This window comes from Pholcus phalangioides, unplaced genomic scaffold, assembly GCF_987345545.1.
Source record: "Pholcus phalangioides strain wild (caught in Gottingen) unplaced genomic scaffold, Ppha-v1.0 ptg000002l_1, whole genome shotgun sequence".
NCBI classification, from domain to species: domain Eukaryota; kingdom Metazoa; phylum Arthropoda; class Arachnida; order Araneae; family Pholcidae; genus Pholcus; species Pholcus phalangioides.
Genome location: NW_028301595.1, coordinates 4,193,513 through 4,208,272, shown reverse-complemented (window position 1 = coordinate 4,208,272; position 14,760 = coordinate 4,193,513). Strand labels below are relative to the sequence as shown.

Genomic DNA, 14,760 nt, shown 5'->3' with positions numbered 1-14,760 from the left:
GAAAGAAAAATATATTTCTTTCGTTAACTAATTAATTAATTTGAACGATTCTGGAGTTATTTCTTCCATCGATTCCTGAATTATTTATTTCATAAATTGTGGGATTATTTCTTGCATTAGTTCTGAGTTTTCATCGTTTTTCGAAATTATGTCTTTCATTAATTTTCAATTTTCATCAATTCTGGATTTTTTTTGATTAGGTTTTAATTTTCATTAGTTTTTTGGAATTATGTATAATTTATTTTAAACTTTCTTCAAATTCTGAATATTCATCAATTCGAAATTTTTTCATTAATTTTGTGTTTATAATTATTTTTATGAGTATTTTTCAGCATTTCTGTACATTTTGTATTAATGTATGTATGCATTCTTGGGAGGAGATTCCCTCTCCCCAACAAAATATATAATATCTAGGCTGAAGGGCCCACAAATAATTTTAAAGACCCAAAATTGTCACGTTGCCCCTGGCCTGTGCTATTATTTTTTTCACCGAGCCCCGTGTCTTTTATAAAGACTGCATCGTCCTTTCAAGCGAAGTTCGGCAAATAAAAATCACAGACATGATCGTCAATTTGCATGATTTGCCAATTTGCACTGTGTGCTTAAACTTGCCGGCAACTGGTCGGTCAGAAGTCGAATCTGCCAGTGTCTGGGAAGCGTACGAGATGGCCAGTCACTTCACGAAGACGTCAACGTATTCAATGCTTTTCTTGTTTTTGTCATTGCATAGCACGCACGTGATGTTCCGTCACGAATTAAGACCAAATAAAATCAAGATGATGGCAAGGGGAAAAAACACTCCTATAAAGATAGGATGTAAACAAGAGAGAGAGAGAGGGGGAAAAACCCAAATATATATATTCTCTGAGAATAATAAATATTCAACAAATTATAAATCCGACCGTAAATCTACAGATGAAAGGAATTGTGGGTAAATTCGCACTTCTATAATAGAAAGGTATACGCTCACGAGTATTTCATCATGAATTGAATTGTGTACAATTTTAAGCTTACACAAACTCGTGACTGAATTGTCTGGATAATGAATATTATTAGACATACAACACGAGACACAAAATAATATTCGCTAATTGTAACTCTTCCTTTGTTGAAAGTATTTATATTCAGAACAAACACGACGGTAACAATTTCAAAAAAGACAATGATAATGCACAGAAAACAATAACATGCTACATTATATGTACATAATTTCTTCTTAGTATTATCATAAGAATGAGGTAACAGAAATTTTTACACAGGTTTTTCGCGAATAATATTCATAAGGATTTCTTCACGCATGTATATACACTACAGTCTGTCCCACATTGTTTGCACAGCGGATATCTCTGAAATCTTTGACTTCAGAAACACACGCGGATATACTTTAGAAACATGCTTCGGATATCTCTGCAACCGTTGAAAGTGTGTTTCTGAAGTCAACGGTTACACAGAGGATAGTACTGCAACCGTTGACTATAGATTCAACTACAAAATGTTTTCAGATGACGTGCAATTATTTAATTATCAAAACATTTGTTTGAGTGGGGGGGGGGGGTTCGTATACATCAGAATAAGGAATAAAATTTTTATACAGTCCCCGTGTGCTAAAAGTTCCAATTATTGAAATTTAGATCCCACTCTGAAAAGAATTTGCAAAAGAAATCATATTTTTAAATGCAATATCTATCGACATATTGAATATATAAAATCCCTATGTACTGGCAATTTATAACTGTGTTGACAAGTTTTCATTGCTCAAAAATTGCCATTTTTAGGGACTGTATACAAAAAGTTTTCAAATGACGTGCGGTTGCTCAAAATGCCTTAAATTTCCCAAGGAATCGTACACCTACAAAATACTATAATCAGCATTTTATGTAGACACTGTGCGCTGAAACTTCCAACTGATAAAATGTAAACGCCGTCCTGAGAACTTAGTGCAAGAAATTGCGTATTTTTAAATTAATTACTTGTCGAGATATTTGACTTTAACATTTTCAGTATTTCTTATCAATGATTGAGGGTGCGGTTCACAAATTGCGAAACGTAAAATAATTGTTGGTTGTAAAACTTCTGTAATTGTCAAAATGTAATGTTCTTATTCACTATGAGTACAAAAATAAATAAAACGGTTGCGTTTCGTTCTAATTTGTATACAGTCCCTAAAAATGACAGATTTGAGTCAATAAGACCTGCCCATAATGTGGTAAGTTGCCGAAACATAGTAGTTTTATATACAGTCGAGCCCCGTTTTAACGAACGCTTTTATAATCCTTCAGAAAATGTTTACATAAGAACAACGCAAAAACATGGAATTACTTTATAACGGAATTCAAATTTAACGAAGTGATTTCCCCGGTCTCTTGGAGTTCGCTATAACGAGATTCGACTGCATTGAATATCTTGACAAATATTGCGTTTAAAATCATGATTTTTTTGCAAATAATTTTTCAGAATATTTTTGCAAATTCTTAATTCAGATCTATATCTGAAATAGTGGAACTTTCGGCACACGGCAACCGTGTGAAAAACCAATTTATATATTTTTTCATGTATACGACCTCTCGAGCGAATTTAGAGATTTTAAGTAATTGCACGTAATTTGAAAACTTTTTGTAAGTGAAAGTACGTTTCTATAGTCGACGGTTGCAGAGATATCCACCGTGGGAACAGTTTGCGACAGCCTGTATAATACACTATAATATACGACTATATGATCAAAAGTTTCCGGGCGGTCAACATATAAAATTAAGTCTTAACCGTGACGTCATGAAAAAGGATAAGAATTGGTTTGAAACGATGTTGGTATGTCTGGTTCGCGGCTGGGCCAGATTTCGGCTATTAGGGCGTTTGCCCAGAGCCCTCGTAATTTCGGGCTCCCATATATTTTTTGCTAACTAACCAGATACAGCACCATTGACCTCAATCGGGAAGCTCCTCCATCCCAAGAGATCGATCTTATTTATAAAATTTTTGCTCATTATGAATTTGGTTTTGATTAAATTCGATTAAATAAGTAGATGGGGATTTGGCTCTTGAATGTTAGTAAGGGGGTCCTTTGAAAACGACAGGCGAGCCACGAGAAGAATACAGTGAATCCCGCTTATAACGTTTTCCAGAAAACCGCCATGAAAAAACGTTGTAAGGGAGAAAACGCCTTAAACGGGAAATCTTAATGACAATTTGTTATAGTTAGGACCACGGAAATGAGTCGTACTAAGCCGGAAAACGTTGTAAGTGGGAACGTTATAAGCGGTACTGACTGTATATGGTCAAAAGGGGGGATTCAGTGCCGTCTTAACGCATGGGCCCACTCGGGCACGGCCCGGGGGCCTCAAGAAAAGAGGAGCCTCACAAAAATGAGAACCGGTTCAAATTTTCAAGAATTCGCCAGGTAGGGCCTCAGAAAAATCAGTTGGCCTGGGGCCAATGATGCTCTTAAGACGGCCCTGGGGGGGGGGGTATGTGTTGAAAAGTTTGAAAACACATGGAAAATCCGCCGTTTGCCTGCGACGAAGAACGCACCTCCTAAATGCCTCGCAGAACTGACTACTACTATTGAACCACACATACACCTCGTCCACATTCCCCTGAGGAATTTCTAACGAATTGGTACAACCCGGAATGTTCGTGTACGTGTTGTGAACCTAAAGTGAAGTTTGTTACTGTGCAATTCTTGTTATGTGTATGCTGCCATCTGCCATAAATTTTTCTAACTATGAGCGAAGTGCAGTGATTGAATAATTGTACCGTTGTAGGCCTCACGCTCTCTGTGGCGAGAATTTTTCAAAGTGGAGATCAGAGGGCAGAACCAACTGCAACTTCTTCTAACACAGTTGTTAATCAGGGGTCAACAGATTCACCTATTGAAGGAGCTCTTGGGGGTCACTGGAGAAATTTCAGTGTCAACGTGAGCTTGAATGAGAAAACAAACCAAATTATTATTGTATTTTTGTTATTATATACTGGGTAATATTCTGTAAAGGGGGATATGTGAGATCATCTTACTCTCGTCCGGGTACTTTTGATCACATGGTGTACGTATAGTATTTCCATGAATTGCCAATAAAGTTAACAAATTATTTGAAAATATTGAAAACACATTGATAATGATGAAGACGTCGCAAGTATTTCTAATTTTTTTCCACATTTGATAAAGAAAAATTGATAAATTTCAACATATTTCATATTTAGACAAATTTAAAAGTAATTTAAATTTAGAAAGAGTAGAGTATTAATTTTTTTTTCAATATACGTATCCATAGGCTGATTTCTTGGCTGAATGCTTAACCGTCGGCACATGGTGAGGATGATGATGGTGGTGCTGGTGGTGTACGTCGTGTGCGTAATGGTGCACAGGCGGTGCCGAGTAGATCGGCGAGGACGCGTACACCGGTACGTAGTGAGTCGGCGCCGGTTTCGGTGCCAACGCGACGATCAACGGCGCCTTGTTGATCGTAACCGAAGCTGGGTCCTGGTGTTCCACTCCTGGTTCGTTGGTTTTGACGTCGGCTCTGAAACCGTTTTCGTCGGCGACGTAGGTCACGATCCGCATCCTTCCGTCGGCATCGTGTAGGCCGTACGATCCAGCGACTTGTCCGTGGCCGTCGCTGCTCTCTTGTCGGAACGAGCCTCCAGTTGCGTGGTCTTCAGCGTAGCCGAACGTGTAATGGCCGAAATCCTTTTATAAATAGAAAGTACGGAAAATGTTACCTACAGTATAACATTAATGTTTTAAAATCTGGAGAAGCATACACAACAACCCTTTATAGAGATCTATCCCCCGTCAGTTCTCTGAATCCCAAGTCTAGCTTCCAAGCTAGGGTTGTAAATAGGATTTTTGAGCAAAATATTTAGGGCAAACATGAATTTTCATGCCCTCTTTACTGTAAAATTATAGCAGTGGTTTTTATTAATCTCTAAAATCTGTCGCTCAGGGCAGTTGTCCCCCTCTAGTTCCGGCCCTGTGACCCTCAGGGGACGGTGGGGGGGGGGGGTCTATGGCCGGAACTAGAGGGCCTGACCCTGGCAAAGTCCCGGAACTGTAACAGGGCCCTGTGCGTGATTTAAATTATCGCGCAGGCTTTCTTCGGATTGCGAATATACTGCAGGGCGTGCAAAACTTTTTTTTTAGAAGGCGGGCCAGCGCGTTCTGCTCAAACCTTTCTGAACAACAACTGGTATACAGGGTGCCCTGTAAGTGTTAATGCGGCCTTTATCTCCTCAATTATCAACCGTCCGTCGTAAAGGTATAGTTTCAATTTAAAAATTCTCAAAAGGCATTCAAAACTTATCCTGTACCAGCTTTGAGAAAGAAAACACGGTGTGTCACAAAATAAAAAAAATCTAAATTTTTATGCGGTTCCCCCGCCTCCAAAACTCCGTTCCCTCGGCCTCTCCTGAGGAGAAAAACAAATCAATGTACTACTCATGTCCAATATTCGTTGAGACTTCCGAATTCAAAAATCGGAGAAAATGTGGGAAAGAACATCATAAACTAACGGAAAACGCTCCTTTCCCCTCATTTTTATGCTGTCCGTTCTCAACTTTTCTCTCAGATTTTATAATTCGAATATCTCAACAAATATTGCACTGAGAAACTTGAAATTTTTTCTGTTGGTTATAGAAGAGACAGGACAACAACTTTCTAATTGGGAGTTAGAAGACAAAGGGACCTTTTAAAAATTTAGGCTCTTTTTATTTCAAGGCTTCCCACTTAGGCTTTTTTATTTTGTCACATACTGTATTCTTTCTGTCTAAACTGGAGTAGGGTAATTTTTGAATGCTTTTTGAGCATTTTTTAAAATTTGAATCATACCTCTACGACGGAGGGTTAATGAGATAAAGGCCGCATTAGCACTTACAGGACACCCTGTATATCGGAGATTATTGTAAAACATCTTTGTGAGAAAGTTTTTTTATCTCTTCTACAGAGCTTCGTAAAGTTTGAAATGACCTGCTGATCCATGAGCTGAATGAGAGGAGTCGTATTTCGTGGCTGGAACTTTAGTCCTATGAAATATTTTAATTCAACCACAAGAATGTGATCTCAGACTTTTGAAATATGTTTCCTTCGAGATCTAGGCCGTTTTGCGTGTTCGTAAACCAAGAGTAGTTCGTAAACCGAATCATTTTTTATTGTTGGTGAAGCAAGACGTTCGTAAACCGAGGGTTGACAAATTTTGACCGCCATGAGAATCCTTTAGAATGTCCCGTTTATTTCAGAATTTCATCGAGGAATTTAGATGGCACTTGTTTTATGGGCGTCACGGCTGGAATGTGATTCACAATTTTGGCACCATATTCCCGTTTAAACGCCTCATATTTTCACATTAAATTTTTTACAAACTTCTCTGTGGCAGGTGCGAGCCATTATTTATTTTATTTATTTTTAATTTTTTTGTGTGAGCCATGATGGAAAGACCGGAAGGAACAACCCATCCAGGACCAGGCGCGAAACACGACGACGAACCCTCATATTTAGATTGAAGAAACAATCCTACCTGTCGATAGCTATTAGTTGATGGAAGAATTTAGTGTTTCTCAAATTTTTGTGACCCACAGTCCTTGCCCTAGCGAGAGATAGCCTGCGGCTTCCCAGAATATCCGCTATGGTGGTCGAGTGATCATAGTGAGAGACTAACATCGCGTGCATGGTTCCATGTAACCGGTGCCATACTCGTGAGCAAGTTGACTTTCTAAGCTTCCCAACTTAGAGACGCAAATGCTAGCCGAACGCCCCCCCCCCATTAAAAAGTCTCGCAAACAAAGAGCAACAGGCCTACAACGAGACAAATATGTAATCATTACACTTCACTTACAGATGGCAGCACTGAAAATTCAAAAACACGACACTAGATACGCACTCAGACTGTTAAGTACACACACACATATACTTCTGGCACAACTCAATCGGTAGTAAATTGCCCATTGAGACAAGGCGACAGACAGATCAGAGTTATGCTCGGTTTGAATGAATGAATGAATTTCTTCCCAGAAGTTTAGTAGATATTCTGCATCCATAAAAAAAACCACTTCAAAGCACTGAGAATAGGAGCAAGTAAAATATGCGAAATTTGCCTTCGAAATACGGGAAAATACGGGACATCGCCAATAATTTCCAAAAATGATGCCAAAAGTAAGCGAAGTCGCCAATTCGTGCTATAATCACACAAAATTCGCCAATCGAGTTTCAAGCGCCACTTGAAATAGCTGTGAATTAAAAAAAACCATGACAAATATGTAAAATAAATGTCCTTATTTGTTGTCTTAATTATCACAATGTAATTTCTGAGTTGCCCAGCCCCTCATCCGGGCAATGGCTAAAATTGGCAATGGTCGATAGAGCCTGGGCGGTGCACGGAATGAAATGAAATGAAAATGAAAATTTCTGAGTTGGGAAGATAATTTTAATCGCTGATTTCAAGAATAAAAGTCAAGTTGGCTTCGTTGAAAATACGTGAAAAACCGGGACATTTTTGCAAAAAAATCGGGACATCCAGAAAAACAAAAACCAACGGGACCTGCCGGCAAATGCAGGACGTATGGTCACTTCACATACAAATCTTTACATTTTGCTGCCATCTATTAGTGTGACTATGCACTGTTGGTTTTTAGTTCATTAGTATGTCGACAGATGACAGTATCAAGTCATTAGTTATTTTGTTAGTTATTGTTAATTCTAATAAAATTAGAATGACGTCATAACTATGGTTAAAGAAGTTCTATGAAGACTGGAATAATTTTTATTCTAAATAGAGTTTTTTAATAAATGAAATATTGGCGTAAAATAGCTTTTTGGAAAATACGTGTTGCCTTAAAAATGGTAGATGCGTTTGAAAACTTAATTAAAAAAAAAAAAAAAAGCCAAATAATAGAAATGCCCTATTAGCTGAATTATGCTGGGGGAAAAAAACTTTAAATTTTCAATGAGATAGAATTTGAAAATTAGTTGCAAATATTCGCAACAGATAGAGCAAAAACTGATGAAATCTAAAGTTTCATATTTTCAAGATCTCCGCCATTTACCGCAACACGTCTTATACCGTGTTGCATACCGAAGTGTGAAGTCATATGAATAGGGTTACTACACGTCCTCCTTTTTCATATCATTTTGAGCGTCCTTATACAGTACGGAAAATTCTCCCCGTTGTCCTCCTTTTTAGGTTTATTTTTCTTCTGGGCAAAAAAAAAACCTCTGTTTTTCTTTTCGAACTCTGTAACATATATCTCTTCTTTGATATCAGCGTTTGCTTTTTCCACACGTATTGACAAGTAGACGTGGAAATTCCTAGAATTTTTTCTGGTTTTTTGCTTTTTTTTTGGCGTGGTTGTGTTTTAGTTGGAAAAAATATAGCCGTGGCGGTTTTATTAGTCAGTATTGTGGTTCCATCTGTTGGATAAATTGGAAAAAGTGAGTTTAATGAAGATGCACGCATAGGCTTCCGCCTTTCTCAGTTTTCGGATCTGGGAGCTCTATATACTGTATAAATCGCGACCATATTTTTTAAGATTGCAGCGCCATCTTTTATCAAAATATTTAACTAATGGAAATTGAATGTTCGGGTTCGAAGACCCTCGTCCGTTTGAGTTTTAAGTTCTGAACGTTTAACCAACACTAGTGGTTAGCATCATCAGGAGAATTGATAAAACTGGATCAAAAGTTGATCAAAGTCTTTTTTAACACCCTTGGGGGAGGGGGATGACGGATGACATCCTAAATGACGGGTATGTCTGGGAACCTCAAAGAGAGTCTTGCGTACCCCTAAAAAATAATGTGAAAACATAGGCGGAGATAGATTTGAAAGTCTAGGGGGCACGATGATTGTTGGGGGGGGGGGGCATGATAATGATGATTCATGTCAATTCATATTTACGCAAATACATTATATCCGTCGGCTTTACCTTCGACGCTGAGGGGGGGGGGCGTTCCATGACCCCCCCGTATACCCGCACATGGTTGAAAACCTTGAGTTTCTCCTGGAAATGTTTAATAAGGCGTTCATATTAATTGGTTAGCGTAGAAAGAACGCGTACTGTATCCCCCAAAGCTTGAAATGCTTCATTAAGTTCCATTAGAAATAGAAGAATAAGAATACATATTCATTCAAGATGCGTAGAAGTATCCGTATCACTGATTCCCCCCCCCCCGCCCAGAAACACGCATAAGACGTACCTTCCACAAATAGAGGGTTTTCGTTCCGTTAGAAATGTACCGCATTTCCACAGAAATACGCGAGAAAGCTATGTCTTTACTATAAATGCGCAATAAAAGCGTAGGTACGAAACAGACGTGCATATTCATGGATAGGCATGAAAGGCATTTTTGTTCTTAAAATATGATAGAGAAGTGTGCGTTTACCTTTAAGAATGCGTCCAACCAAAAGAATTTTGATGCCAATGCGCCTGGCCCCTGAAGCAAGTGTATACATAGCAACAACAATTTTTTTAATGCTTATAGCTCGCCAATACCGATCATACGAAGTACGAAAGCCTGGATAACCAAGCGGAGATCAAGATGTTGTTCGGAAAGAAAATTCACATTCCTTTGTGGGGAATCGAACTACCAATCTCTCACTGTCCGGGCGAGTGTTCTAACCATTGAACTACAGAGGACAGTGAGAGATTGGTGGTTCGATTCCCCACAGAGGAATGTGAATTTTCTTTCCGAACAACATCTCGATCTCCGCTTGGTTATCTAGGCTTTCGTACTTCGTATGAAAAGCGGAGAGTGACATCGTTTCTCTCTAAATACCGATCATGTTTCACGTACATAATCTAATTTGAAAGTTTAACGCCGGGCATGAGGCTAAAGCCGGTCTCAACGGCAACTGAAAGGGCCCTCTGGTTGGGCGGTTAAATTGGGAAGAATTTCAAGTCCCAGTGACAATTTGGAATAAAATTAACGTCTTCCACAAGTAAACGTGGAAGTTAAATTCAGGTAAAATGCCACCGAAGACAACCTCTTGTGTTAGTCTTGTTAAAAGTACCACTGATCTATACAAAAGTTTTTAACAGGTAGCTGATGCAAAGATATATTTTGGAAAGAGAGAAAATTCAACTACCCCTGTGAGGAATCGAAACCACGTCCTTTCACTTTCCGGTTGAACATCCTAGACCTAGTGAAAAGACGTGGGTTTGATTCCCCGCAGGGGCAGTTGAATTTTCTCTCTTTCCAAAATATATATTCGCATCAGCCAGCTGTTAAAAACTTTAGTATGGATAGCAGAGGGTGACATCATCCTCGGACACTTACCTATATTATTACAATTTCATGCGCTGATTGAAAAGTGACTACGAAGATCCTGTTTTTGTTTCACGTAAAAGCAAAAGCTGTCATCTAGTGTCAAACTTTAGAGTGACAAATGATATGACGTATTATGTCATTTTAGCTGATTATTGAAATTTTCATTACGATTTAATAATTTGTATCGAGCAAAGTTCATAAATTAATTTTTAAAATATAATATTTTGCCCATTGTAATCACCTAATTTGAATTAATATATCTAAAAGGTATTTAAGATCATATATTACAAACAATTTAAGAAAGCCGTTATTGGGACTCATCCGACTGGTCGTTGTAATGGAATAGTCGCTCTAACGTGGGGTCGTTATAACGAGAGTGGAGTATATTTGGTTTTATTATTCACTGGAATTAAGGGGTGAAGATTATTTCATAACTAATAAATTGTATCATGATAATATGACTATGAATAAAAATATGCATCTAATCTATATTCATCGTAATTATGTTTCTTTTTCGAGATAGGACATTCATATTTTTTGAGGACATTTTTTTTTTCAGACCGCCCCCCTCGTTTGGGCATTTTGCCAATTATAGCATGTGCATGTGAATGTTTTTCGTGAAATCTATTTATATTCACTGCGATTTTTTGGTAGTCCTATATTTCCCGACAATGGGCAAACTTTTAGCAATTCCAGCCACAGTTAATAATTTTCTCCATGTTTGGAGGATTTTTTTTTTCATAGTTGCAATTATATGATGTCCCGTATTTTCTCGTATTTAAAATCCCTATTTTTCGTGCTTTTCTACAAATACAAATACCGTCGATGCTCAATATAACGACTCCCCCCCCTGTCCCGTCGGAAGCGGATGTTATATTGAAAGCAAAACATATATAATAGTCGCTCTATGAAAACCTTTGGGACTCATCCCATTAGTCGCTATAACCAGATGCCGTTATAACGAACGTCGACTTTATTTGTATTAGTAGAAAAGCACGAGATATATAAATAAGGATTTTAAATAAGAAAATATCTGGGATATCGCAATTCTCCAGCTATGAAAAAAAAAAATCCTCCAAACATTATAGGCTAACATTTCTGAAAGATCGCCAATTGGCGGGAAATGCAGGGTTGCTACAAATCACAGTGGATATAAATAGATTTCACGAAAACATTCAAATACCAATTTGAATATATACATATATGTTTAGCCTAATCATACAGAATTAATCCAAACGTTACGTGAGAGATGCATTCTTACATCTTGGCTTTGGTATCTTGAACTGACTCCAGTTTGGACATGAATCGGTCGAGCAATCAAACCAGCGCTGGCAACGGCCATAAATGATACAAATAAGAAAGCCTGTAGACAAACAAAAAAATATATTCCTTTATAAATGTCCAACCATGTAACATACATGAACATTAACCGGAAAAATTTCCATTGCACGTTAACAGTGTAATTCAGAATGGGCACAAAATAAATGTACACTGCACTTCATATAAAAATAAGTGTTGATTTATATCGTATACTGACTGCTGAGAACCACACACACTCCCACGTTAACATTCCAACAGGAACCTATAACGTACAGGGAACATGTAGGAAAGGAGTCAAACCTCCCACGGAGGCCCAGTGCACCCCATTAGGCGTAGAAACCCAACACATTCTCTCATCGCATCCGCCACAAAGCCCAACCAAACTAACTACATTCTAACTGCTGCTGTGCGGTGGTGGGGGCGTCGTAATGGGCTCTCATCGCGAGCATCCAGGTTCGAACCCCCGTTGGCTGCACAGTGGTGTTCGGCGGATGTTTATTTTCTGCGGGTTTCTAACTTCCAAAGGTGAATGCGAGCCGGTCTCCCATTTGAAAAAAAGTTTCTCCACAGGAACCAGGCAGACCTTCATTACGTTACTATCGTAACACGAAAACTTAGGCATCTGCCATTTTCACTTCGAAATATGGAAGACAGATTGCAACACCAGTGGAACATGAATTACGTATAACTCTGACGACATAAATTCGCTATGGTCGCACATACACTCAGGACACGGTATTCCCGCATGTACTGAACCGTTAAGTCATATGCAAGTTATATACAGTAAGATAGATGCCGGAAGGTTGTTAAATTCATCTGGATCAGATGTCTTCAACCTTTTTCTAGTCGCGAGCACTGCCTGCGCTCCTATCATCAAAAGAAGAGCACCCTGACGGCACGTTTGACATACGAATGCATGAAATCAGGATGATTTCAATACTTGAATATAATTTGTACAAGGTGTTCAATTAGAAAGTTGATCAAGTGCTCGCGAGCACCAAAGTATCGAGCACTCTGGGTTCTTCAGGGAGCACCATGGTGCTCGAGAGAAATGGGTTGGAGATGCTTGATCTAGACCCAAGTAGTCTGCATTCCTTTCATAGATACTGGAGATTTTGTATCTGCAGGAAACTCTCAAAATCAGTTTTTTTTCAAACGTTTTACATCTGCGGACAGTAAAAATAATTGAACCACGGCGGAAATGGGAGAAATAATTGCACAACTGTCAAAAATTAAGAAATAAGAAAAATAATTTGCAGTCCAGCAAAAAATTGATAAATAGAAAGGATTTTCGGGACAAAAATGTGTACAAAAAAAACCCGAACTGGGAAAAAAATGAATGTAAGAAATAATTTGCGAGCTAAAAAAAAAAATTCCTGGACCGCAAAAAAAAATTTTTAGGAATAATTTGTGGACCAGCAAAAGAGCAATAAATTTCATTGATAATTTTTGGAAAAATAATTTGCGGACTGGCTAACGGCAAAAACAGAAATACAGTCAAATCCCGTTATAACGAACGCCAAGAGACCAAAGGAATCACTTCGTTAAAACAAAATTTCGTTATAAAGGAATTCCAGGTTACCTAGCATTGTTTTAGCATTTTTCTTACTGTAGCTTGAATCACAAAGAAAGCAATTATATATTTGGAAAGTAATGTCACTTCCACACATTCATATTATGTGCGATTTTTGAGGCCCTGTACGTCTTCTTTGAGGCCCTGTTTTAGCAGTGCAATCTGATTTAGATTTTTTAAAATGATTTTTTTTTTCTCCGGCTTTCAATACGTGTGCTTAACTATTAAAAAAACATTAAGCAACTAAGATAATTATGTAGTGGTTGCGTAGATTGGGCGAAGATTTTTGTGGACAGGTAGAAAACTCCCACTGCCCTTCACCGGGGTCCGCGGACAAGAGGTTGAAGAACACTGCTCTGAAAAGAGAGCGATGATGACCAAAATGACTCAGATTTGCTCGATTGGATTCAAGTCTGGAGAATTGGGGAACCAGAGAAAAACTCAGAAGCCTTGTTAGTTTTTTTTCTACAACGTTTAGAAATTTTTAGGGACATAGGGTATGTCGTATTACCATAATCAATCGCTCTGATGATCGTTCCAGATGATACTACTACTAATATCACTAAACCAGACATGCACCTCGTCCATATTCCTCTGTGGAGCTTCTAACGAATTGGTACATGTTGGAATGTGTATGTATAGTGAACCTTCCGCGAAGTTTGTTTCTGTGTAATGTTAGTTATGTGTAGTGCTGCCATCTGCAATCAATTTTTTTAAACTATGGCTTTTTTCTCAACTCGCAGTGAGGGAAGTGTAATGAATGAATAATCGTAACGTTTCAGGCCTGTTGCTCTCTGCGGTGAGACTTTTTAACGGGGAGATCGACTCGCGCTTCGAAGTTGGGATCTAGAATATACTGTCAGCCATAGGGCAGGCAGTGAGGGATGCTTATGATCTACGAGGCTGAATTCATAGTCATAACGGTTAAAAGCAACTTCTAGAAATATCCATGAAGTAGGGTTAATGTTGTATGTACAGTAAAATCTGTCTATAACGATAATCTAGAGTCCTAGAAAAAATATTGTTATAGACAGGTTATCGTTATATACAGTTTGAGCATTTGTGCTATTTCCTATTAAATAGGAATTCCACCGGGACCAAAGAAAATATCGTTATAGGCAGGTTTATCGTACTGTTATACGCAGGTAAAACAGGTAAAAATAGCTTTCAGCATAAAAAAACCATCTTTACAATTTGATATAAACGGGAAGAATGGCATACGGACAGTTCATGAGTGAACGCTTTGTGTTGCGTATGCACAAAAGAACGATTTAATCCGCAACAAACGTATTACTAATAAACGCCAGCGGCCTTGGTAACCTTGTGAGTTATGTTTTTCAATGTTATATATCTTTTAATCAATTAAATTTATATCTTATTCTCGCGCCTATAACAACCTCGGGTGAAGTCATAGGCCTTATTAACAGAGTTATTAAATTCCATGAATTACGTGCCCGGTTAGAATTTTCAAGAAACTAATTGCGTGTATCGCTTGGGTGTGCCACTCTGTTCCCTTCCCCCCCCCCCCCCCCGTAAGCAGAAAACTACTTAAACTCGTATTCTCATCACGTATCCACTAAATTGCTGTTTGCAAAATTTAATTTATACGCTTTATTCTTCT

General features: G+C 38.3%; 1 pseudogene; it reads right to left on the bottom strand.

Moving 5' to 3' along the window:
• Positions 1-4,246: 4,246 nt before the first annotated feature.
• Positions 4,247-11,609, bottom strand: LOC149089098 (cuticle protein 14 pseudogene; annotated as a pseudogene).
• Positions 11,610-14,760: the final 3,151 nt, after the last annotated feature.